Source organism: Mus caroli, unplaced genomic scaffold (assembly GCF_978045245.1).
Source record: "Mus caroli unplaced genomic scaffold, Mus_caroli_1 scaffold_13, whole genome shotgun sequence".
Taxonomy (NCBI): Eukaryota; Metazoa; Chordata; class Mammalia; order Rodentia; family Muridae; genus Mus; species Mus caroli.
In genome coordinates this window covers 73,647,666-73,671,030 of record NW_028227268.1, presented here as the reverse complement: position 1 = coordinate 73,671,030, position 23,365 = coordinate 73,647,666, and the positions used below count along the sequence as shown (strand labels likewise).

Genomic DNA, 23,365 nt, shown 5'->3' with positions numbered 1-23,365 from the left:
GTAGTACTCCCTTGTGTAAATGTACCACATTTTGTGTATCCATTCCTCTGTTGAGGGGCATCTGGGTTCTTTCCAGTTTCTGGCTATTATAAATAAGGTGCTATGAACATAGTGGAGCGTGTGTCCTCTTACCAGTTGAAAAATCTTCTGTATATATGCCTAGGAGAGGTATTGCAGGATCCTCCGGTAGTAATATGTCCAATTTTTTGAGGAACTACCAGACTGATTTCCAGAGTGGTTGTACAAGCTTGCAATCCCACCAACAATGGAGGAGTGTTCCTCTTTCTCCACATCCTCGCCAGCATCTGCTGTCACCTGAATTTTTGATCTTAGCCATTCTGACTGGTGTGAGATGGAATCTCAGGGTTGTTTTGATTTGCATTTCCCTGATGATTAAGGATGCTGAACATATTTTTCAGGTGCTTCTCCGCCATTTGGTATTCCTCAGGTGAGAATACTTTGTTTAGCTCTGAGCCCCATTTTTTAATGGGGTTATTTGATTTTCTGGAGTCCACCTTCTTGAGTTCTTTATATATATTGGATATGAGTCCCCTATCTGATTTAGGATAGGTAAAGGTCCTTTCCCAATCTGTTGGTGGTCTTTTTGTCTTATTGACGGTGTCTTTTGCCTTACAGAAGCTTTGCAATTTTCTGAGGTCCCATTTGTCGATTCTCGATCTTATAGCACAAACCATTGCTGTTCTATTCAGGAATTTTCCCCCTGTGCCCATATCTTCAAGGCTTTTCCCCACTTTTTCCTCTATAAGTTTCAGTGTCTTTGGTTTTATGTGGAGTTCCTTAATCCACTTAGATTTGACCTTAGTACAAGGAGATAGGAATGGATCAATTCGCATTCCTCTAAGACCTGGGTTTGATTCTTAGCATCCACATGCAGGCCCACAACCAGCTGCATCTGATGTTCTCTTCTTGCCTCCATGTGGTGCACAAACATACATGAAGGCAAAACATCCACATATAACAATAAATAAATACATAAAATGCATAGGATTATAATACATAAATCTTAGTAAACATCAAGAGAAAGGCAGTGGAGATATTTCAAGACCCAGTGGACCAGGGCACCTGCTGTAATATCATGTTTTCTAGACAAAGCAGGGATGCTATACCCATGAAATCTCAACAATATGGTTGCCTAAACAAGGTCTACATAATAACAACTAACATGCCATTGCAGAGGAGGGAAATCCCACAATATCTTGGGTTACCTCAAACCAAGGAAGTAAAAGATTTGCATAATTAAAAACTTTGTGACATTAAAGAACACACAAGAAGATGAAAAGATCTTTGTTCCTGGATCAGTAGAATTAATATTGTAAAAGTGGCCATCTTACCAAAAGCAATGTACAGATTCAATGTAACCTTGATCATAATTCCAACAAAATTCTTCACAGAAATTAAAAAACAATCTTCAATTTCATAATTGAAATCTCAGGATAGCCATAACAATTCTGAATAATAAAAGAGTTATTGGAGAAACCACCATTATGATTTCAAGCTGTACTACTATTGTATCTGTATTGTGTACCATTGTATCTGTAGTAATTTAGAGCATTGAATCATCATAAAAATGGACACATTGATTGAGGAATTGAGTTGATAACCCAAACACAATGTCACACAACTATGTATAACTCATTTTTGACACAGCCATAAATATACACTGAAGAAAATACAGTTTCTTCAACAAATGGTTCTGGTCAAGCTGAAGGTTATATTCAGAAGAATAAAAACTGACCCATATTTATCCCGCTGTAAAAAAATCAATTCCAAGTGGACCAAGGACCTCAATATAATACCAGACACCCTGAATATGATAGACTTTCTCAAGTAGGAAATAGGCTTGAATTCATTGGCACAGAAAAAGAATATCTAAAGAAGAACCTGCAGGTATGAATGTCATCTGTTATTGATGGGACCTAATGAAACTGAAAAACTGTGCAGCAAAGGACAGGAAATTATATCTCTGGAAGTCCTGCTCTTCCTCTGAAGGAAAACACAGGAGAAGTGGATGGAGGTTGGAGGCAGGAACTGAGAGGTGTGGAGGAAGGGAGACTGAAATTGGAATGGACTGTATTAGAGAAGAATAGTTTTAAAAGATAAAACATGAATGGCTGACAAACCCTTAAAGATGTTCAACATTCTTAGCCTCAGGGAGATTCAAATTGAAGCTACTTTTAGATTTTTACCCTACCCCTCTAAGACCCTGAAATTGACCAGTTAATATGAGGCTTACGTTGTTCATCAAATGCCTTCCTGTTAATATTAGGAAAATGACAAGTGTGATTACTGTATTGATTTCTTTACACACTGCTGATGAAGAATACCTTACAAAAGCAACAATGAAAAAAAAAGACTCATTTTAGCTCACAGGTTGAGGGTACAGACCATCATGACACCAATGTGGCAGGAACATGAAGCACCTGGTCCAGTGCCTTGGCAGTCCAGAACTAATCAAAGATGGATGCCAGGTTTCAGGCTGCTCTCTCCTTTTTATTCAGTCTGACAATGAAGGTAAATTTTCGTACTCCAGTTCATCTAATCTAGAAAGTTCCTCACAGATAATTTTAGAGGCCAGCCTGATTATGAGAATCCCTCAAAGGCTTTCACAGAGACTTTTCTCATACATAATTTTAGATCCTGTAAATTTAACAATCAGTATTAGCCATCACACACACTAGTCTTACTTTCCTTCAAAATCACATAATAAATCATAAATACTTTAACATAAAAATACAAGTTCTATGAAGTGGAAGTAAAACTCTTCCAATTATTCATAGCTGATGTGATTATTCTGTGTAGATGATCCAAAGAAATCTAGACAGAGATCAGTTAATAACTCCTGAGAAAACATCAATAAACAAACACAGACACTGTATTTTCACAGCATCACCGTGTAAAAGCCGAAGCAGGGGAAAAGAACAACACCATGTATTGTATTTTAAAAGAGACGCATCCTTGTATAATCTAACAAAATATGTCTAGGATATGTTTGCTAAAATTACCAAAGATCTGTTCAATAATCAATAGAATATATATAATGAATAGAGGGTGGTGTTTTGTTCAATGATTAAAAGATCCAGTGTGGAAAAGATGCAAATTCTCTAAACATTACTCTGTCCAAATATTACATTGTTTATAATGCCAATCAATACGCAAGAGCTTTTATTTAGATGTAAAAAGAATTAGTGGAGTTTACATGGGAAGGAAAACAACTATAATAGTTGAAGACACTTTTGAAGAAGGCGACAGTGGAAGGGCTAACTCATTGTATTTATGACTTACCATAGAGCAACAGAAAAAGAAAAGCAAGCAGTATTGAAAAGTAATGGATGCATGAGTTTACAGAACAAAAAGTTCCAGAAATAGAATCATACCAAATAGTCACCTGATTTTTTTCTAATAAAATTGAAAAAGCATCCAATGGAGATGTGACGATCTTCTTAACAAGTGAGGTTGGTAAATATTATGGTGCTATAATCAACCCAGCTTAACCATAGTCTGTAAATCAGGTTATGTCTATCTGAATTATTTCAGCTAATACTTTACTTAGAACATTATTTATGTTTTAAAACTGGATTGATCTGGAGTTGGGGAGGTGGCAGTTAGGAGTACTTTCTGCTCTTGCAGAGGACATGGGTTCAATTCCCAGCATCCACAGGGAGGCTCACAACCACCTGTAACCCCAGTTCTAGGACATCTGACACCCTCTTCTGGCCTCTGTGGGCACAAGTAGCATACTTAGTGTACACACATACTTGCAGACAAACATTCATGTACACAATATAAAAATAAACATGTGTAAAAAAAACCAGATTGATCTATATGTTTTTGTTTCTAATATCTTTGATTTATTTCACTGAGCTTACAAAAACTCAAATCACTATAATCAGTAACTTTCTTTGTTTGCTCTCTACATTAGTTAGAGATAGGATACCTATACTTGTTTAATGGAATTGAATAGAGTTGATCTATTAGTTTGGTTGGGATTGGTCTTTAGAATAAGAGATGTTCAATTACCAAACATATTAGATTGGTTTTGTATTTTATTGTAAAAGAAAATAAGGTTCGGATGCATGAGACACCAGGAATAAACTTTGAATATACCAAGCTGTGTAAAATAAGCTGCTCTTCAAGCAACAAACACACTCTTCGACTCCATGTGTAGAAAGAAGCACTTAGAGCTGTGGAGCTCATGGAGCTACAGACTGACATTGTACTATGCAGAGCAGGGGGGAAGGAAATAATTGGAATTTAATGTACTCAATTGTGAAAGATGAAAATCTTCTAAAGATCTATAGTAGCATAATAATATGACTATACTTTATGTGATCATGCCACTTACTGAAAATATTTGTGGATAAATTTTGCTATATGTGGTTTTTCATAACTGAAATGAAAAATTTAAGAAGCACTCATAAATATTAAAATTAGTATGCCAAGAATACAAAAAAGGTTTAGCATAATTATCATTGTTAAAAGTTACAAACTATCTCATTGTTAAAAGTTACCGACTATTGTGAAGAAAATGAAATCCTACCAGAATGTGAAAATGCAGAAACCAGGCACTTTCATGAATGTGATGACTCCACACTGAAACTCTACACTAATTCTAATTACTCTTCTATATAATTGCATTAAGATCCCAACAGAGAGTTTCAATAAACATTTTTAAAATTCTCCTAGAAAAATGAAGAACCAAAATAGTAAACAAAACTTTGGAAAAATATTTGGAAAGTTGGGTCACAAAATTGGACAGTATTGTGTAGATCTATAAGAATAGTCTTGTTAACATAGGAATATATGGTAGATTACAGAATGGCACAAAAAAGAGAACCAAATATACTTATATTGAAATTTGAAATATGATAAAGATCAATCATTGTAGAAGACTGCACATCTAATAAATAATGCCAGGGTAATAAATTAATCTGAAGATAAAAAATAATAAATTGAGTCAAGTTAAAAGTACCAACACACACACAAAAAAGTGCCAGCACATGTTAAAAAGCACGACACTAAAGCTTTTGGAAGAACACAGAAAATATTCTTTTCATCTTATTTTGAAATGCATTTTAATAAGAAACATGACAAATGTTGCTATTGGATTCATAAAAATTTATGAGTACATGCATACTACTTATATACAAATAGAACATCAAGTTAGAGTCTAGGTTATATTTACAATGCACATGATCAACAGATGAATATTTTAAGGAATATAATAAGATTTTGTATTAGTTACTTTTTTGTTGCTGCAATAAAATACTACAATCAAGGAAACTTATAGAAGAATGGACTTATTTGGGCTTATGTTTCTAGAAGGATTAAAATATATCAAGGACAGGAAGCATGGCACCAAGCAACAGGAAGTTTGTAAAACCTGTAAAAAAAAAAAAAAAAGACAGCTACATACTTACAACATATAAGTCCACAGAATAGACATTACTATGCCAAAAGAGTGGAACTGGGGACTAGTGCCGAAATGATGTTGTAAAGGAAGACCAAAACTCTTCAATGTCTTTCTCCTCATTCTGTGCAGGGCCATCAGTGATTTATCATGTAGTCAAGTATAACTGTGAAGGAGACCTCCTCTTGACCATTACCAAAGACCCTATCATGAATGTGTGGTGCTCTGTGAATGGGGAGAAGCTGGGCACCTACATGGTTCTTATTGAAGCTGTGTAGTGTGTGTATACTGACATGGATACCAAGCATGTCCCACAGCCCAGCTGACAAGAGCTGTCAGTTCTGAGATTGAGACAGGGAAACAGCTGGCTCTACTCAAGATCAACCAGCTGTCTGGAGGTGTGGTTTTGACTTTTGGGGGCAACATCAACATGTTTTCCATGAGAAGCAGATGGGATATCAGAGTTTTGATCTACAAGATCCAAGACAGATGGACAGTGATATGAAGATACCCTGCAGTGATCCCAAGATCACCAGAGCTGTTTGTGAACTCCTGAGGAAGTAATTCATCTACCACAGGCCATGAGAGTGGAGAGCTCAACCAATATAGTGCAAAGTCTGGAGAGGTGTTGGTGAATGTTCAGGAGTACTCCTGGTAGATCAATGACATCTAGCTGTCTGGAGACATGGCCATGTTTGCCATAGCATCCAAGGAGAGCACGGCTTAGCTCTGACTCTGTGAGTTTTGAACTTCAAAAGACTTATCTCAGCTGCTTTTTCTCCCAACTCTGACCATGTCATGCTAGGAGGTTGTAAGTCATAGATGCAACCACAACTTCCATCAGGACTGGCAAGTTTGAGGCCAGGTTCTTCCACTTGTCCTTTGAAGAAGAATTGGGAAGAGTCAAGAGCCACTCTAGACCCATCAACAACATTGTCTTCCTTCCTGATGGAAGAGCTACAGGAGCAGTGTCAAAGAGGGTTACATCTGTATCCACTGCTTCAATCCACAGTGAATCTGTGTTCAAGGCCTAAGAAGCTGGATTCCCATCCACACTAGGGAGGTTTCTCACAAAAAGTTTTACACTCATAGAAATAAATTCATTTTTTAAAAATACCAAAATGTAGCAGGGCAAATACTAAATTCCCTCCATCCACATCCAATATCTGTTGCTTTCCATTCAAAGGGCTTAGATGGCCTTGCCTTCTCAGCTTTATTGCCTACGCTGGTTCTACTACCCACAGACAGCTTTCCTCAGCAGATATCCCATGGATTTAGGATCTCCAACATTTTGGGATCTCCAATGTAACTCAGGCTAAACTCACAGCTTTGTACAAAGGCCCTTTACAGTCTCTTGATCTCTGTGGACCTTCATGCAGGAACTCTCCTTCCACACACTGCCTGGCCTCAGCAGCTCTCTCAAATGGTAGAGGAATAATCCATGACTCTTTACTCCTGCATTCTTAATGCCATTAAAGCCAGCACCATATAGTTATACTGCTGGGTGTAGAGGATTTTTAATCCAGCAACATGGCTGTTCTGGCAAGGGATCACATCCAGAGATAGGATCTTGCTGAAATGCAGACATGCCACACACCTTTAATCCCTCAGGCTGGAATACAGACATGCCCTTAGTACACATCTTTAATCTCCCTGATTGGAATATAGACATGCCATCTACTTCAGGGGCAGACAAAGTGATGAATCAGAGAAAGAGTTGATGGAATGAGTCAAAGACAGGATATGCCCAACTATCACGAGAACAAACAGGAAACAGAGTCTACTTAAAGATCAGTAAGGGAGAGGGAATTCAACTCAATTCCATTCAGTTCAAAGCAGTTTAGCTCAGTTCAATTCAGAGCAGTTCAGTTCAGGTCAGTTCAGTCCAGTCCAGTTCAATCCAGTCCAGTCCAGGCCAGCCCAGTCCAGTCTAGTCCAGTCCAGTCCAGTCCAGTCCAGTCCAGTTCAGGCTTAGGAAATTCTCAATCAAATAAGGACAATAAATTTTGCTTCTAAATATGATATATTGTCCGAGATTTCTTAGTCTTTCCACCTGTCCTATTGCTAAGAATTCAGAGTTGCTAATGTTGGAGTTATGTTCCAAAAGAGGAAATAATAGTAGCAACCATGTCCCTCCCAGACCTCCTGTGCAGATCCTAGCAGTCTAGTGTTTGGGTTTACTGTTTTCAGATCATTTGAACTCTTGGCTATTCCAGGGATTACTTAACCACTGTCTTGTATTTTTTTGTCCATCATTTGGCCACAAAGTAAATGTTCTTGTTCCTCTACACATTCGCTGAAGAGCGCTGCTTTGCCACAGTTGCCAAAGGAATGGTGCACTCTAAAATGAGCCAAAGAAAACATTTCTTTTGAATTTATTATCTCAAGAATTTGCATTGAGTAAAGTAGAGAAGTAAACAGAGCATCATGATGAAGACCAATGGTGACAACTTATGGAGAAGTGTAATAGTAATGTTATACAAACTGTACACTCTACACAGCTTTAGCTATTAATTTTGATGACTCAGCTCATTGAAGCCTTTCCCCATCCTTCATAATTGCACATCGTGCTTTGTAGTATTTGCACTAACAGTGTATAAAGTGAGACCCAGTAAGGTTACAATCACTCAGTATGTCTTTTTCTTCAGTCATCTTAAGCTCTTGAAATAAAGAAACTTTTGCACTTAGCACTTTGACTGTAGCTTAGATCATTAGATTTGGATCCTTTTGGAATCATAGGCAGAATTTTCACGTTTGTTCTAAATAAGACAAAAATTAAAGTTTTAGGTTTAGAGTAATCCCACTGAATGAACATCTTCCATACACCAGGCACCTCACATAGAGTAGTACAGGTTGTGTGGAGGTAGAAATATTAACATCTTACTGATGGAGAAACTGCCAGTATAGATTACTTGTTGATAAAACTGGTATAAAAATGACTATTTAGTTATTTAGTTTATTTAGTTATTAAATCTTATGTATGAGAAAACAGGACATAAATGTTTACTTATATCAATGATTCACATAAAGAAGGATAAAAGAACATTATATGGAGTGGTATAAGACTTAACCCAAAATCACAATGGCTTTTGCAAAGTTACTACTTGCCACCATGGTGCCATGCAGATTATTCTATACTGTACCCAAAGCCAGAGGACATGAGTTCATTCTTTTTGTCTAGTTAGCTGTGACCCTGATCATATCTCCTCATATTTCAGGGCTCATTTCCAATTTCTTGTACCTTGGTTTCCCTTCACTTATATTTAACTCAAACGAAAACATCGTGAACAAATGTACTTACCAGAGCAGTCAGAGTTTCAATAAGATGGCAGTTGCCCACTTAAAGGACAACCGTGTGGTTAAGGCAGTGCTGAGTAGAAGGTGACCCCCCACACCTTGACAGCTGCACAGAGATGTTGATTGTGTAATTTTGTGTAATAGAAAGAAGAGAATCTTTCCACTCAAGGAAGAAGAGAATAGAGAAAAGTGAACGTAAATGTAACAAGCCAGAGGAAGAGATAAGGGAAAGAATAAAAAGGGAGGAGAGAGAGATACAGAGAGACAGACAGAGAGATAGAGACAGAGAGACAGACACACAGAGAGAAAGAGAGAGGGAAAAAGAGAGAGACACAGAGAGAGAGAGAGAGAGAGAGAGAGAGAGAGAGAGAGAGAGAGAGATTCCTGTGTTAGAGAATGATATAAGGATCTAAAACCATTGTGCTGACATGTGAAGATAAGGTTACATAAATTCTATTTAAATCAAGGCCTTAAACATGCCAACCTTTTTTTTTAACTTAAATTTTTATTGGTTCTTGGTGAATTTCACAGCATTACCCCAATTCCTCTCATCTTCCCATCCCTTCATACCAAACCTCTGCCCTTGCAACCTCCCACTCAAAAGGAAAAGAAATTGTTGTGGAAACTGTAGTGTGCCACAGCATGTTCCACTATACACTCTTTTGTCCAAACTTTTTTACTTGCAAGTGTTCATTGCAATGAGTCACTGGTCTGGTTCGAGGCCTCTGGCTTCTGCTACACTATCATTTCTGGATCCTCACCAGAACTCTTTAGATATTCTGTTGTTGTCCTGTGTCATGAAAATCCTGCAGCTTTGGATCTGTAGAACTGGTTCCTTCATGCTCCCCTGAAGTTCATAGATGGGGTAGATGTTGGAGTGAGCTAATTTGGAACCCTGGTTCTGGGCCTTGGTTTTGGTTCTATTGTTGGTTGCCTCATCTGGGGGAGCAGGTTTTCATTTATGTCTTCTCTAGAAAAGCCATGAGCCAGGCAGTGGTGGCGCATGCCTTTAATCCCAGCACTCGGGAGGCAGAGGCAGGTGGATTTCTGAGTTTGAGGCCAGCCTCGTCTACAGAGTGAGTTCCAGGACAGCCAGAGCTACACAGAAAAACCCTGTCTCGAAAAACAAAAAAAAAACAAAAAAAAAAAAAAAAAAGAAAAGCCATGCACATAACCACTCTAACCTATTTCTGAAAAGGCGTGGCTATTGTGCGAAACTAGAACCACTCTATTGTCTAGCCACCTCTCTTCTGGGTATATGCCAAAAGGAAACCATTATACCTAAAAAAATTATGAAAATATGTCACAAATATATGATAGCTATAAATATCACATAAATGAGTAAATTAAATATAGGATCTATTTAAATGAAGTATTATTCTGCATTATAAAAAGAACTTTCTCATTTATAATACTGATTAATCTAAAAAAGTGTACTATATGAAATAAATCAGACATAAAAAACAAATACCATATGATGTCACTTACATGTGCAAAGTCAAACTTATAGAAGTAGGAGACAGAAATGTGCTTATGAAGGAGGGGCTGGGGACATCAGGGATGATGTTTTTATTAGTATTTTATTTTTATTTTATGCACATTGGTTGTCTTAGTCAGATTTTCTATTCCTGGACAAAACACCATAACCAAGAAGCAAGTTGGGGAGGAAAGGGTTTATTCAGCTTACAGTTCTACATTGCTGTTCATCACCAAAAGAAGCCATGACTGGAACTCACACAGGTCATGAAGCAGGAGCTGATACAGAGGCAAAGGAGGGATGTTATTTACTGGCTTGCTTCCCATGGCTTGCTCAGCTTGCTTTTTTATAGAACCCAAGACTACCAGTCCAGAGATGATACCACCCACAGGTGCCCTTCTCCCTTGGTCACTAATTGAGAAAATGCTTTATATCAAGATCTCATGGAGGCATTTTTCTCAACTGAAGCTCCTTTCTCTGTGATAACTCTAGTCTGTGTCAAGTTGACACACAAAGCCAGCCAATACATTGGTGTTTTGCTTCATGTATGGCTGTGTGAGGGTGTTGGGTCCCATAGAACTGGAGTTACAGACAGTTGTGATCTGCCATGTGGGTGCTGGGAATTGAACCCAGGTCTTCTGGCATAGCAGCAGTGCTCTTAACCTATGAGCCATCTTTCCAGTCCCAAGAGATGATACTGATCGAAGTTCTGGTATATATTTGTATACAAGTACGTTTAATTATCATTGCTAACCTATTTTGTTATTGTTTTGACACCGGGGTTCACAACAGAAGAAATTTGTTCTAGTTTTTCTTGATACAGAATTGTAACTGAAGCAACCCATTCCATTTTCTCCAAAGTAGAGGATTTTCTGAGGTTTGGAATGAGGGCATCAGCCTTGAATAGGCCCAAGTCACAGAAAATTAATTACCCTTAGAATAAAAATATGACCTATGGATTTAATACCTGTCAGATTTTAAACATTTAAAAACTATGTGAATATTGTCTCAATGAGCCCAAAGATGACCTAAACACTGTATTTATTAGGTTAGCAGGTTGCAAACACAATTTTCTCACCGATAGCTTAGAAACAGTACTGAATATAGGGAGACAGAATGTACATGTTGCATGCCTTGAAAAATGTTGAAATGTCATATTCAACACACTGGGGAAACAAAGATGAAAGCAAAAACTCCCAGCAATTTTGGTTTTTCTAGAATAACTGCACTGATTTCTCTGTTGTTACTATATGTGTATAGGTGTTATTAAAACTGACAAAACACCGGGCATACATAGTGAAGGCCTGTGGATTTTTAGACCACTCCTGAGATTCAAGCAGAAGAAGCAAGGCAAAGGCCCTGGTCTCATCTCTCAGAGCGTCTTCTATTTTGAAAGGCCTGTTTTAAATACTGTAGCTCCCTCTAGTGGTTGGAAGTCTCTGTGAGACAGTGCTGTCTACCCTTCAGGGATCTGCAGGGCTTCTCTATCCAAAAGTAGATGTGGACCAGAAGCCTTGAGAAGCTCTGAAATTCCTAAATTCCCTCAGCAACATGACATTATTTTCACAAGATTAATTTTTATAGCAATAAAATATTTGAAACATTTTAAATTTGTTTTATATTTTGTTGCAGGAGTGTTTTCACTGCATGTATGCCCACCACATGCATGCCTGACTCCCGAGGAGGTTGTGAGCCTCCATGTGGGTGCGGGGAATCAAACGTGGAACCTTTGCAAGATCAAGTACTCTTACCCACTGAGCCAACTCTCCAGCCCTAAAAGGAAGTTTTTATTGCATTAATTACATTCACCTTGTGCAACTATTGTTACCATCCATTTCAGAACCTTCTCTCTCTTATTTTTTTTAAATGTAAACTTTATTGCTTAAAAAGGCATTGTTTTATTGCTTAAAAAGTCACCATCACACACCAAAGTTAACCAGACCTAAACACTATGCAACTCAACGAACTTCTATATGGTTAGAATAGTCATTCAGAATGGACCTTGTGGAGCCTCACATTGGATTTAGACTTCCACTATCCGACATATTTTTGTGCATTTATCCAGCATTCAAATGAAAAACCTATGGCTGTTAGAACTAAAAACAAAAAACAAAAACAATCAATTAGCCTTATATCCTCTTTCATAACTAGTGTTCATCACAGTATTTTTCAACCCAAACCAAAACTCTGTTTTCATGAAAACACTAATTTCCCTGCCCATTCCACCACAGATAACCACCATTTTACTTCCTGTCCCCATTAACTTTCTTCATTCTAGATATTTAATATAGGACTTTTATACACCATTGTTGTTAGCATATAGAGTCACTTCCTAAAACCAAACAAAACAAAATTCTCAATTATTTTGTATGCTGGTTAGTTTAGTCAACTTGACGGAAACTAGAATCATGGGGAAGAGGATCTCTTCAGCTGTCGCCATCAGACTGGTGTGTTGTTGCCAACCCCCTAGACCACCGGATCCTATCTGTCCTTGGGGGTTAAGGGTGAGTTGGCACAGAGTCAACAACACAGACTCATAGAGCAGGTGAGAAACACTGCAGCAAGCTCATCTGAGCACTGCAGCAAGCTCCTTTAATACTTTCCACCCACACCCCCATCGGTCCCAAGAAAGCATCTCTTCTGAACAGCAATTCCTAATTGGCTGACATTCTTTGCACTAGCAATCCTTGGTCTCTCAGGCAGTCCTCAATTAGGTCCTCCTGCAGGAGATGCTTTTGTGGCTGCTTTCCCCCAGTGTTTACATAGAGGTGGCCCTGTAGTTCCTGCTACAAAATGTAGGACATTTTATTGGTTGCTATGGGAGTGTCCAGTCCACAATGGATGGTGCCATCGCTTGGAAGGTGCTCCTAGCTGTTAAAGGAGTAAGTAGCTTTCTTTTTGTGGTCTCTCTTTAAGTTCCTGCCTTTAATTCCTGTCTTGATTACCCCTAGTCATAGACTATGATGTGGAAGTGTGAGCCAAATAATGCTTTTCTCCCCAAGCTGTTTTTGTTAATGGTATTTTACCACAGTGGCAGGATGGAAGCTATGACATGGCATGATTGGGTAGTTCCACTTCTGGCTCTTTAACCTAAGATCGTGGTGTGTTCTGTTTGTTTGTGTAGAGTTGTAGGAATTTATTATACATTCTGAATAGTAATCTGTTGTCTAATATATGATTTAAGTTCCTTTTTCTCCAACTTTTGGGGATGAATCTCAGTGGCAGAGCACTTGACCAGCATGCATAGGTATATGTATGTGATATATTACACTTATTGATTTGCGTATATTGAACTAAACTTGACTCCCTGGGATGAAACCCACTTGGTCTTGATGTACAATGTTCAGTTTGCAGGATGTTTTATCTTTTTCATTAAGAAATATTTACATCTGTGTTCATCGGAGAAGTTGGTCTATGATTTTGTTTTTTGTTACATCGTTATCCAGTTTTTGTATAAGGGAATTATGGCATTGTAGAATGAGTTTGGTAATGTTCTTTCTATTTTTATTTTGTGGACCAATATAAGAAGTATTAATGTTAACTATTTCTTGAAACATTTATAGGGCCTGGAGATGGTTCAGCTAGTGAAGTATCTGCTGTACAATCATGAGGACCTGAGTTCAGAACCCCAGAAACCACAAAGCCAGGGACTATGGTATGCATCTGTGACCCTGGTCCTGAGAGCAGAGAGACAGATCTCTGGAGCCAGACAGTCTAGCCAATTGGTGAGCTTCAAGTCGAGTGGGGGACCCTGTCTTAAACTGAAAGAGGAAGGAACATTGACACATGTCAGGACTCCTCTGAGCTTCTCCTGGTAGGGAGACTTAATTACTGTTTCAACATAATTGCTTGTTGGGAACACACTTGAGTTACTTATATCTTTGTGGCTTAATTTGGCAGGTCGTATATATTAGAAATTTATTCATTTCTTCAGATTTTCAAGCTTTGGCCAATATAACTTTTGAAAGTATTCCCTCTGGACTTCCTTGGAGTCTGAGGTCATTTTCCCTTTTCTCTCTAATTTCATTACTTTGTATTTCTTCTCTATTTCTTTGGTTAGTTTGAATTTGGAGTTGTCCATCTTGTTTATTGCTACATCCACTCAGTAGTGACAAGCACGACAGGCCCTGAAAACCTGGGTGCTGTCCCGAAGCAAAAAGTTCACAGAAACTTAGTCTCCTGGAGTCGTGGCATCCTGTATAAAGAATGCTCCAATGTCCTTGCTTTAGTTGGTAAATGGATCTGTGTGCTTTCCCTTAATATTGCTTTATTATAAGTGCTCCTAAGGATTGATTTTTTTTTTGACATATAGCTAAGTTAGATTCTAGGCATTCCTTGATCCGACTTTGGGCATGGATAGCTAAGTCACTGCCCTAAACAGGAATTTACTATTATCTCAGAAGAAGGAAGTTTGTGATCTAAGAAGGAACCAGAGTAGATACTTAGAACTATAGATAGCTGAGTTACACCCATACACAAGTATTTATAATGGCCTAGGGGGAAGGTGGACTATACAGTAGACTATAATAGAAACTATGGCAAGGGCACGAAGTCCTTGACCCTGGCTTCTAAGATTAAGTGGACCTTAGGTGGAGCTGTTTTTGATCCCAGTTGTTAACACTGAATTTTATCCCAGTTGGTTCCTGCCAGGCCTTCCGTGTTTGCATTCCTCTGTTTTGTGTAAGAATCCAGTAACCTCTTTGTACCTTGCCAGTGTGTCACCCAACTTCCCTATTTTCTTCTGTATAAAACGTGTGATGCTCGATTTGATAAATTACATTCAGATTCTACACAATCTCGTGTGTCGCTTCTGTTTGTCATTCGCAGACTCCTGGTCCACCTGCAACCAGAAACCTGTTCCACGCAGATGGGAGATCCAAAAAAGGGATAGTCTGTGGCAGTTTATCATTTCAAAGAAACATTTTTGTTTGTTTTCTTCAAGACAGTGTCTCACTATGTAACTCCAGCTGTTCTGGAATTGTGTAGACCAGGCTGGCCCTGAACTCACAAAGATCCCCCTGCCTCTGTCTGACAATTGATGGGATTAAAGGCATGCCCAGTATGCCCAACTACAGAAACAATAACCAATTTTTATTTATTTTACATTCAGACTGAAGTTTCCTCTCTCTCCTCACCTCCCAGCTCCTTCCCCATCTTCCCATCTCCATCCACTCCCCATCCACAGAAACAATTTTTGATTGATTCTATGTGTGTGTTGGCTAGGGTTTTACTGCTGTGAACAGACACCATGACCAAAGCAAGTCTTATAAAAGACAACATTTAATTGGGGCTGGCTTACAGGTTCAGAGATTCAGTCCATTATTATTAGGGCAGGAACATGGCAACATCCAGGCAGGCATGGTGCAGGAGGAGCTAAGACTTCTACATCGCTGCTAGAAGAATACTGGCTTTCAGACATCTAGGAAAAAGGTCTTAAAGCCCATGCCCACAGTGACACACCTACTCCAACAAGACCACACCTCCTAATAGTGCCACTCCCTGACCCAAGCATATACAAACCATCACAATGTGTCATTCTTTGAGTCTCTAGTTTACTCATTTCTTCTCTATTTATTATTTCTGCTGTCGACTGAATGTAGCTTAGCTTCTGTTTATCTAGAACAATCATCAGTGGGTTACTTGTCTGAGATATCTCTGATTTTTCAATGTAAGCATTTATTGCTATAAACATTCTTCTATAAGACAACACATTCTTAGCTGTATCCCAGATGTTCTAGTAAGTTGTATTTTTTTATTTTATTCTAAGAATTTTAAATTTTTCTTCCTGACTTTTTCTACAGTTATGTATTGTCCAATCCCTAGTTCCATAGTTTCTATTGTGTTTTCTAATTTTATTCTACTGTAATCCAATAAAATATAAGGAACTTAATTCTTTTGTATTTGTTCAGGCTTACTTTGTGGTCTCTAATGGCATCTATCTTTATTTCATTTGCTTGTTTGTTTGTTTGTTTGTTTGTTTGTTTGTATGGGTGTTTTGCTTGCCTGTGTGACTGTGTACCATGTATCTAACAGGGTAAAGGTTAGGGTTAGGGTTGGGGTTAGGTACCCATGAAGGCCAGAAGAGCGCATCAGGTACTATGGGGTACAGAGGTTGAAGGATGGCATATGGACACTGAGAATTGACTGGATTCTTTGGAAGAGCAGACAGTGCTCTTATCTACTGAGCCATCTCTCTAACTTCTATTGGGATCTATTTTAGAGGCTATTCTTTGAGCACTGAGAAAAATGTGAGTTCTGCAGCTATTGGACAGAGTGTTCTGTAGATATAATAATCCAATTGATTCAAGTCATAGTTTAGTTCTGAAGCTTCTTTGTTGGTTTTCAGTTAGAAGACCTATCTAAAGGGGAGGGTGGGGCTTGGAAGTCTTCCACTTTTACCTTATCTGGTCCAATCTGCTCTGTCAGTCCTTTAGCATTTGATTTATAAATCTGGCCACTCTGACAGTCAGTGTATAGATATTTTCAACTGTTATATCCTCTAGATGAATTGTTCTCTTTATTAATACCAATGTTCATCTTTATGCTTACAAGTGGTTTTATTTTAAGTCTATGTTATTATATATAAGTTCAGCTATGTGAGCTTGCTGTTTGGTTGCATTTAATCAGTATGTTGATTGCCACCCTGTGACTCAGCACGTTGTTGCCATTAAGTTCCATTTCTTAGAGATAAGAGAACTCTCTGACAACATTATGAACTAACCAGTACCCCGGAGCTCTTGACTCTAGCTGCATATGTATCAAAAGATGGCCTAGTCGGCCATCACTGGAAAGAGAGGCCCATTGGACACACAAACTTTATATGCCCCAGTACAGGGGAACGCCAGGGCCAAAAAAATGGGAATGGGTGGGTAGGGAGGTGGGGGGGAGGGTATGGGGGACTTTTGGGATAGCACTGGAAATGTAATTGAGGAAAATACGTAGTAAAAATATTAAAATTTTTAAAAAGAGAGAGAGAGAACTCTCTGACCATTGAATCCACTTCTCTGTCTTTTTTATGTCTTAAATGGCTTTTCCTACTTCATTCATAGTCTTATTTGAATGCCTTATGGAATCATGGTTTCTCTTTTAAAGTAAGATTCTGAAATGTTTCACTGACATTTCAGTTACCTCGTTGTCTTTGGTTTCTGCTACTGAAGATTTGTGAGCTCCCGGGTGTGTTGTAATGCCTTTTCCTCGTATATCTTTTGTATTTTTTTGTTGTGTCTGGTTATCTGTTAGGATGAATTCTCTTCCTGCTTATTCTGCTTCCACCCCTCACACTGTTTTTGTTTGTTTTGCTTTTCATATGTACTGTACAGTTATATTCACTTGACTTTATGCTCCCCACTGCCACTTAGTGGGAAGCTGACTGCAGTAACAAACACAACGATTTGATAATAATCAATTCCCTGTTAGCTTGCATTGGAAAACAGCATGTATTTCATTTGTGTTCCTGAACACTTTCAGAAAAAATAGCAGAGAGTAATGTTTTCAGGAAATGTGCTTTTATTGAGTTTTAAGTATCAATAATGAGATAATAAAATGAGGAAAGAAAGGGAGAGAGTAAGTGTGAATGTTCAGCCAAGAATAGGTTAGAGGTATGAAAGATATCAGAGAAGGCATTGTATAGTAGTAGACTCAGAGGATGAAAGGGCAACTGTAGCTACTTAGGTGAGATGCAGGATAAAATATAATGAGCAATAAAAACACAGAAGCGTACATGAAAATATAAGAAATTGAAGGCAAGGTATATTACTTATTTCTCCTAGTGCTGTGATAAAAATACCCCAACAAATTCAATTTAAAGGAGGAAGTTTTTATTTGGGTCACATTTTGAGGGTATAATCCATCATGGTAGTGGTAATGGGAGGTGGTTGGTCACACTAAATATAATATAATGTAATATAATGTAACATAATTAATATGATAAAAATCTATCATGGTGGCAGGAGCAGGGGTTGGTTGATCACATTGAATATAACATAATAGAATTAATATAATATAATCCCTCATGGTGGCAGGAGTGGGAGGTGGTTGGTCCCACTGAATATAATATAATAATTAATATAATATAAAATAATCTATCATGGTGGCGAGAGCAGAAGTTGGTTGGTTACATTGCATCCACAGTCAAGGATCAGGGAGTAAAAATTGCCAGCAGTCTGCTTTGTTCAATTCCACTGCACTTGAGGCCCGTGCTAAGATGGAGTTGTTATGGGACAGGGTCTGGTGTATCATATGATACTTTTCTTTCATAAATCAGTAAAAAAAAAAAAAAAAAAAGTCCTTTCTCACTCTTAAAAACACTCTCACAACTGTACATGGTATTTTGTGCCATTTATGTTGAATGTACAATAAATAGGATTAAGTAAAGTAATAATATTTCAAGTATTTTGAATCCTTCCCTTTATGGTTTTATGGCCCTCTGGATGAAAGGAAGAGTTACTGCACTTGTTACTTTTAATCCAACGATCTCAGGATGATGCCTGTCTCTCCTTAGATTGTGAGCATCCTTGGAGTCAGAGACAGTATTTTCCACAGAAAAGATGGTGTTGTTGGTCTCCTATCACACACTTCAAATGCATTACCACTAACACTCAAACAGTGGGACTTTATAGGTCTCACTAATATTATTTTACTGACAAGGAAACTGAGGTCAAGAAAGCTTCTGAGTCAGTACTTAGTTTGTAGTGAGAGATCTAATTTCCTCAGTGGTTAGAGATTAACATTGTCAGTTTTATTCCCACACTATGTAAAACAGCTTAACTGTTCAATAAACACCTCTGGAATACACTGACAAAATATATTTTTATATTAATTAAAATGAGATAAAATGAACACTAAAATATTAAACATTATATGTGATCCAAATATACATCAAGCTTTTCATGAAGGAAATTAGATAATTGGATCAATGATAAACACAGATAAGAACATGAGCATGATGTGAAAGTTCTAGAAAAGGAAATACTTTCAGTGTGTGTTGAAGGTGGGACTGACTGGTGAAGAGCTATTGTCAAGATTGGGGTTGGAGTAGAGGGAGTGTGAGAACTCCAAGCAGATGATAGGCACAATTGTGGAACTGAATTCTAGGAAAGATTCTGGCTCCAGAAACTTGATTTGGTCAGAGTGTGGGGAACTGGGGAAAATAAGGTCTGTAAGACAGATCTTGGGGACACAGTCAATTGGTTATAATCACTACATTGGAAATCACAGGTCTCCACAGCCACACTTAGGAAATAATTCTTACATAGGTGCCTCTTGATTTATTATAATTGCCATACTGGGGCTCAGAGATCTCCAAGGCCGCACTTGATAAACACTTTTTTTTTTCCTGTGGAATCTCTCAGTGGGTTATAATTGCTACTACAGGGCCCAGATGTCCCTAGAGCCACACTTTGTAAACAATGGTTGTATGCTGCTGTTGTGGATGTGGGACAATATCCCCAGGGAATGTATGATGCACTGAATCTTAGGTTCATGAGGTGGATTGACAATGGACCAGCTCCTTCCTGTTCTCAGTTGGATAGGGCAAGTGTTAGGGTGCACAGGGGGAATATTGCTACCTTCTAAGTTATGACTCATTGCAACGTCTCTGCTGGGATAGAAGGTATGTGATCATGATTTCTCAAGGCCCTTATCCACAGTCTCTGCCCACAAAAAATTTAAGACTAAGAAAGGCTTGTCTTCCTTGAACATCTCTAGTTATAGACAGACCTAATTTTGTCTCCTATTGACTTTGAAGCCAATAGAATCAAGGGTGATAATGCAGTAGTTACCTCTGCTGTGGGTAAGTGCTGACTAAATAGGCTACTCTGTCTTCAAAGTTAAAAACTAGAAAATCAATATTCTGTGATGAAATTGGCATTAGGTTCCACTCCTGCTAATTATCTCATTGAAGCATAGAGAAGTCAAGATTTGCAAAAGGTTTTACTAATGATATTCCTTCTACCATCCACACATCCGTCTACTATCTAAGGATACATGGCACATTAAAAACATCCTCATGTGCATCTTTTTTTCTATAACTGCATAAAATTAGAAGAAAAAATATCCCTTTAATAAAGTGGGAATGTTGGTTTAGAATAATCTTAAGTCCTTTCTGAAGCTCAACTCCTGAATAGCCAAGGCACTAATATGCAAAGTAAACTGTAGACATCCACACTAGGAGACGAAGAATGGGGGCGTGGTTGCAGGTGCTGTTGATAAATCAAGGGAGACTTAAAGGAAGAGTGTGCAGCAGAGGTAAATCCATTCTAGAAAATGTTGTACACATTTAAACATGATTTCTGATTTTAAAAAAAGATGCATTACAAAGCCAGCTCATGCAGATGCATTCACAACTCAGAAGCAAACACAGAGCTGAGCACAGACAATCACAAACAGACACATATCAAAATGCTTTATGTTTGCCAAGGAGGACCATAGTAGAAGATAAGCCTTCAAAGTTAACTTACATTGGGAGAATAGATATGGAAAATGGCCAAGTGGATGTTTCTAAACATGCTAGTTAAGTCAATGTTTTTTACATCAACCCTGAATTTTACCTTGCATGCTCCCAAAGAGCAGGCTAATGTTTAGGCAGAGGGATATTACTTCCTGTCCAGGCAGTCTGCCTTCAAACTGCTTCATTTTTATTTCACTTTTCCACCATACTAAACCACAATCTGTCTTCCTAAATCTCATCGGTTGTGATGAGTTTTAGCCTGTTGAGAAAAAACCAAGTTGGACGTATTTTCCATGTGAAATATTGTCAAGTGGGGATGCAAGGGGTTGAGCTTATCTTGAAGCCTTTTTGCAACCTGAAACTCAATCACAAGCATCCATTTTTCAGTCAGGATTCATTTAGATACTATACTGAAGCAGTCTATTTTTTTAAGCTGTTAAAGCAGCTCTCCTGCCAAACATATGCATAACCCTTAATATTCCATGTGGGTCATTAAGAACCAATTGCACCCACCCAACATCACTTCATTTTCTTACAGAGAAGAAAGTTTGGGGGCATTATGAAAGGAGACAGACATTATTACCAAAGAGTTAACCTCTCTTGTGGAATGTGGGTCCCACTAGTACTTGCAAGTCCTGATCATTTTCCTAAGAAGGTCTATGTTCACATGTGTGTACTCTCATGGGACTTTCCCACACCTCACACATATGTGTACCAAGTTCCCACAGAAATCTCTGTGCTGCCCCATTCCTTATCCAGGGTGTCTGGGATCAGAGCCTACATGTAAATCTAAGAATAATGTGCATGCCTCCTTGAGGCCCATCCTTAGTCTCACATAGAGAACTTTCAACTGTTCTTAAAGAGCTCCCAGGGGAGTTTCCTTTTCAAATTTCCAGCTATGGATGTGATGAGACAGACTTCAGCAAGTGCTTTGTGAAGGGAATGGAAGAAAACTCTCGAGAGACAAGGAAGGTCCTATAACTACACCCAGTGGTGTATAAATTATAGGCTCAAGGACAGTGCAAGGAGAAGAAGGTAAGCTGTGCTGAACACAGAGCCACTATAGTCGGTGTTGGCACAGCATTAATGCAATCCTTTGGCGGGTATATATGTTTTGCTATGTAGATTGTCCTGTTATCAGCAGAATCATGGGATTTATGAAGCAGCACACATCCTTAAAAGAAATGGCTCACTTAAAGCGTTAAACTGGGGGACCAAGGACCCCCTTAGGCAAATAAGAGCCAATATGTTAGAATAGTAACAGAGGAAAACATGACCTTTGGTGCTACAAAAGACTGAAACTCTCTCTTCAAACACCAGATCACAAGGGAGAAAAAGGTCAGTCCCCTAGGAGGAAGGACTACTTCCACATCAAGAGTTTTGAACAAGGCAGAAAGTACTGCATGGTTCTGTGTCTCTAAGGATCTGTTAGTGCACTTGAGCAAGTGAGTGACTCCAATCTCAGGGTCATACTGAGAACAATCATTATATTGGGCACTAAGACTGCACACTTAAATAAATCAATTTGCTGATGTGATTTTTGTCAGGGAAACCACAGAATAGTAGATTGCGTGCATTAGCAAGAAAATGATGTAGGTGATAGTCAGTGGAGTAAAAGACAGAAGTACACACTTGAAGAACTGGAAGCAAGAGATGGGTGATTAGAGTGAAGAAATACTGTGAATGAGGAAATTAGGCAGGGGTTTCACTGAGTTTGTGGTTTGAGGTTATGTACAGAGAAGTTATAAAAATGATAAGTATTTGAACAGCTTCTTTCTGGATCCTTTAAGTTGAGAACTGTTGTGGATAGGCCTGGTGCTGTTTGTATGTTGATGCTAACTCTGCTCTCCTAGGAGGGGTTGTGGACAAGAAGTGAGTCATGCTCAGGTGACTTCTTATGAACCAATCCCCTAATGAATAAAGGAGCCAATCACTGGTTGAGTAGGCAGGACTTCTGGGTTGGATGGAGCAAGAGAGGAAGCAGAAGAGAGTTAGGTCCTTTTGGATGGGAATAGAGTGAGGACAAGATGTAATTATGAGTGTCTCCCAGTTTCAGTGGCAGATCCATCAAGATTCACCACTGGAGGATTTAGATTTAATAAGGTTTACAAGTTAAAACTTTAGTTTTTGCCCCCAGCAATTGAGTTACTGTTGTTTGGAACTAAGTTTGTGTTGTGTCTTCACGTGTCAACTTGTCTGGGTTCAAGAAATAAAGGTACAGAGGCAAAACGTGGGTTTGCCAGATGTGCACCACAAAGGCTGTGGGGAATTTGAAGTACAGGGTTGGCGTGGTAGCAACCCGCCAGAGGGAACTTGACAAATCAGGTGGAGACGTTTCGGGAGCTCCAGCTAGAGAGTCTCCACAAGATAATAACAGGTTGGCCATTGCCTGGCTGAGAGTTGCCAGCACAAGCACTGGAATATGATGGTTTGTTTTTGTTTTTTTATTATTATTATTATTTTCTGAAACAGAAAACTTGACTTCAGCTTTGACCAGTTAACTTGGTAGAGTCTCAAGTCAGAAGAGTCAGGAAGAGGCTATGCTGGTGCTGAGCATGAGCCCATAAAAATCAGTTGTCTGCCATGGCCATGTTTATGGGAGCTTTCCTTCTTTGTGTGAAACCATCTGATGTTGGTCACACCTAGTTTTGTGACTTGTGAACTGGACAGCTCCCATATCTCAGGTTGTGTACCCAGAAGTGGCTACTACTGAAGT

The 23,365-nt window shown here is 38.6% G+C and overlaps 1 pseudogene; it reads left to right on the top strand.

Annotated features, from left to right (window-relative positions):
- The first annotated feature begins 5,535 nt into the window (after nucleotides 1-5,535).
- Nucleotides 5,536-6,443, top strand: LOC110304470 (eukaryotic translation initiation factor 3 subunit I pseudogene; annotated as a pseudogene).
- The last annotated feature ends 16,922 nt before the right edge of the window (nucleotides 6,444-23,365 follow it).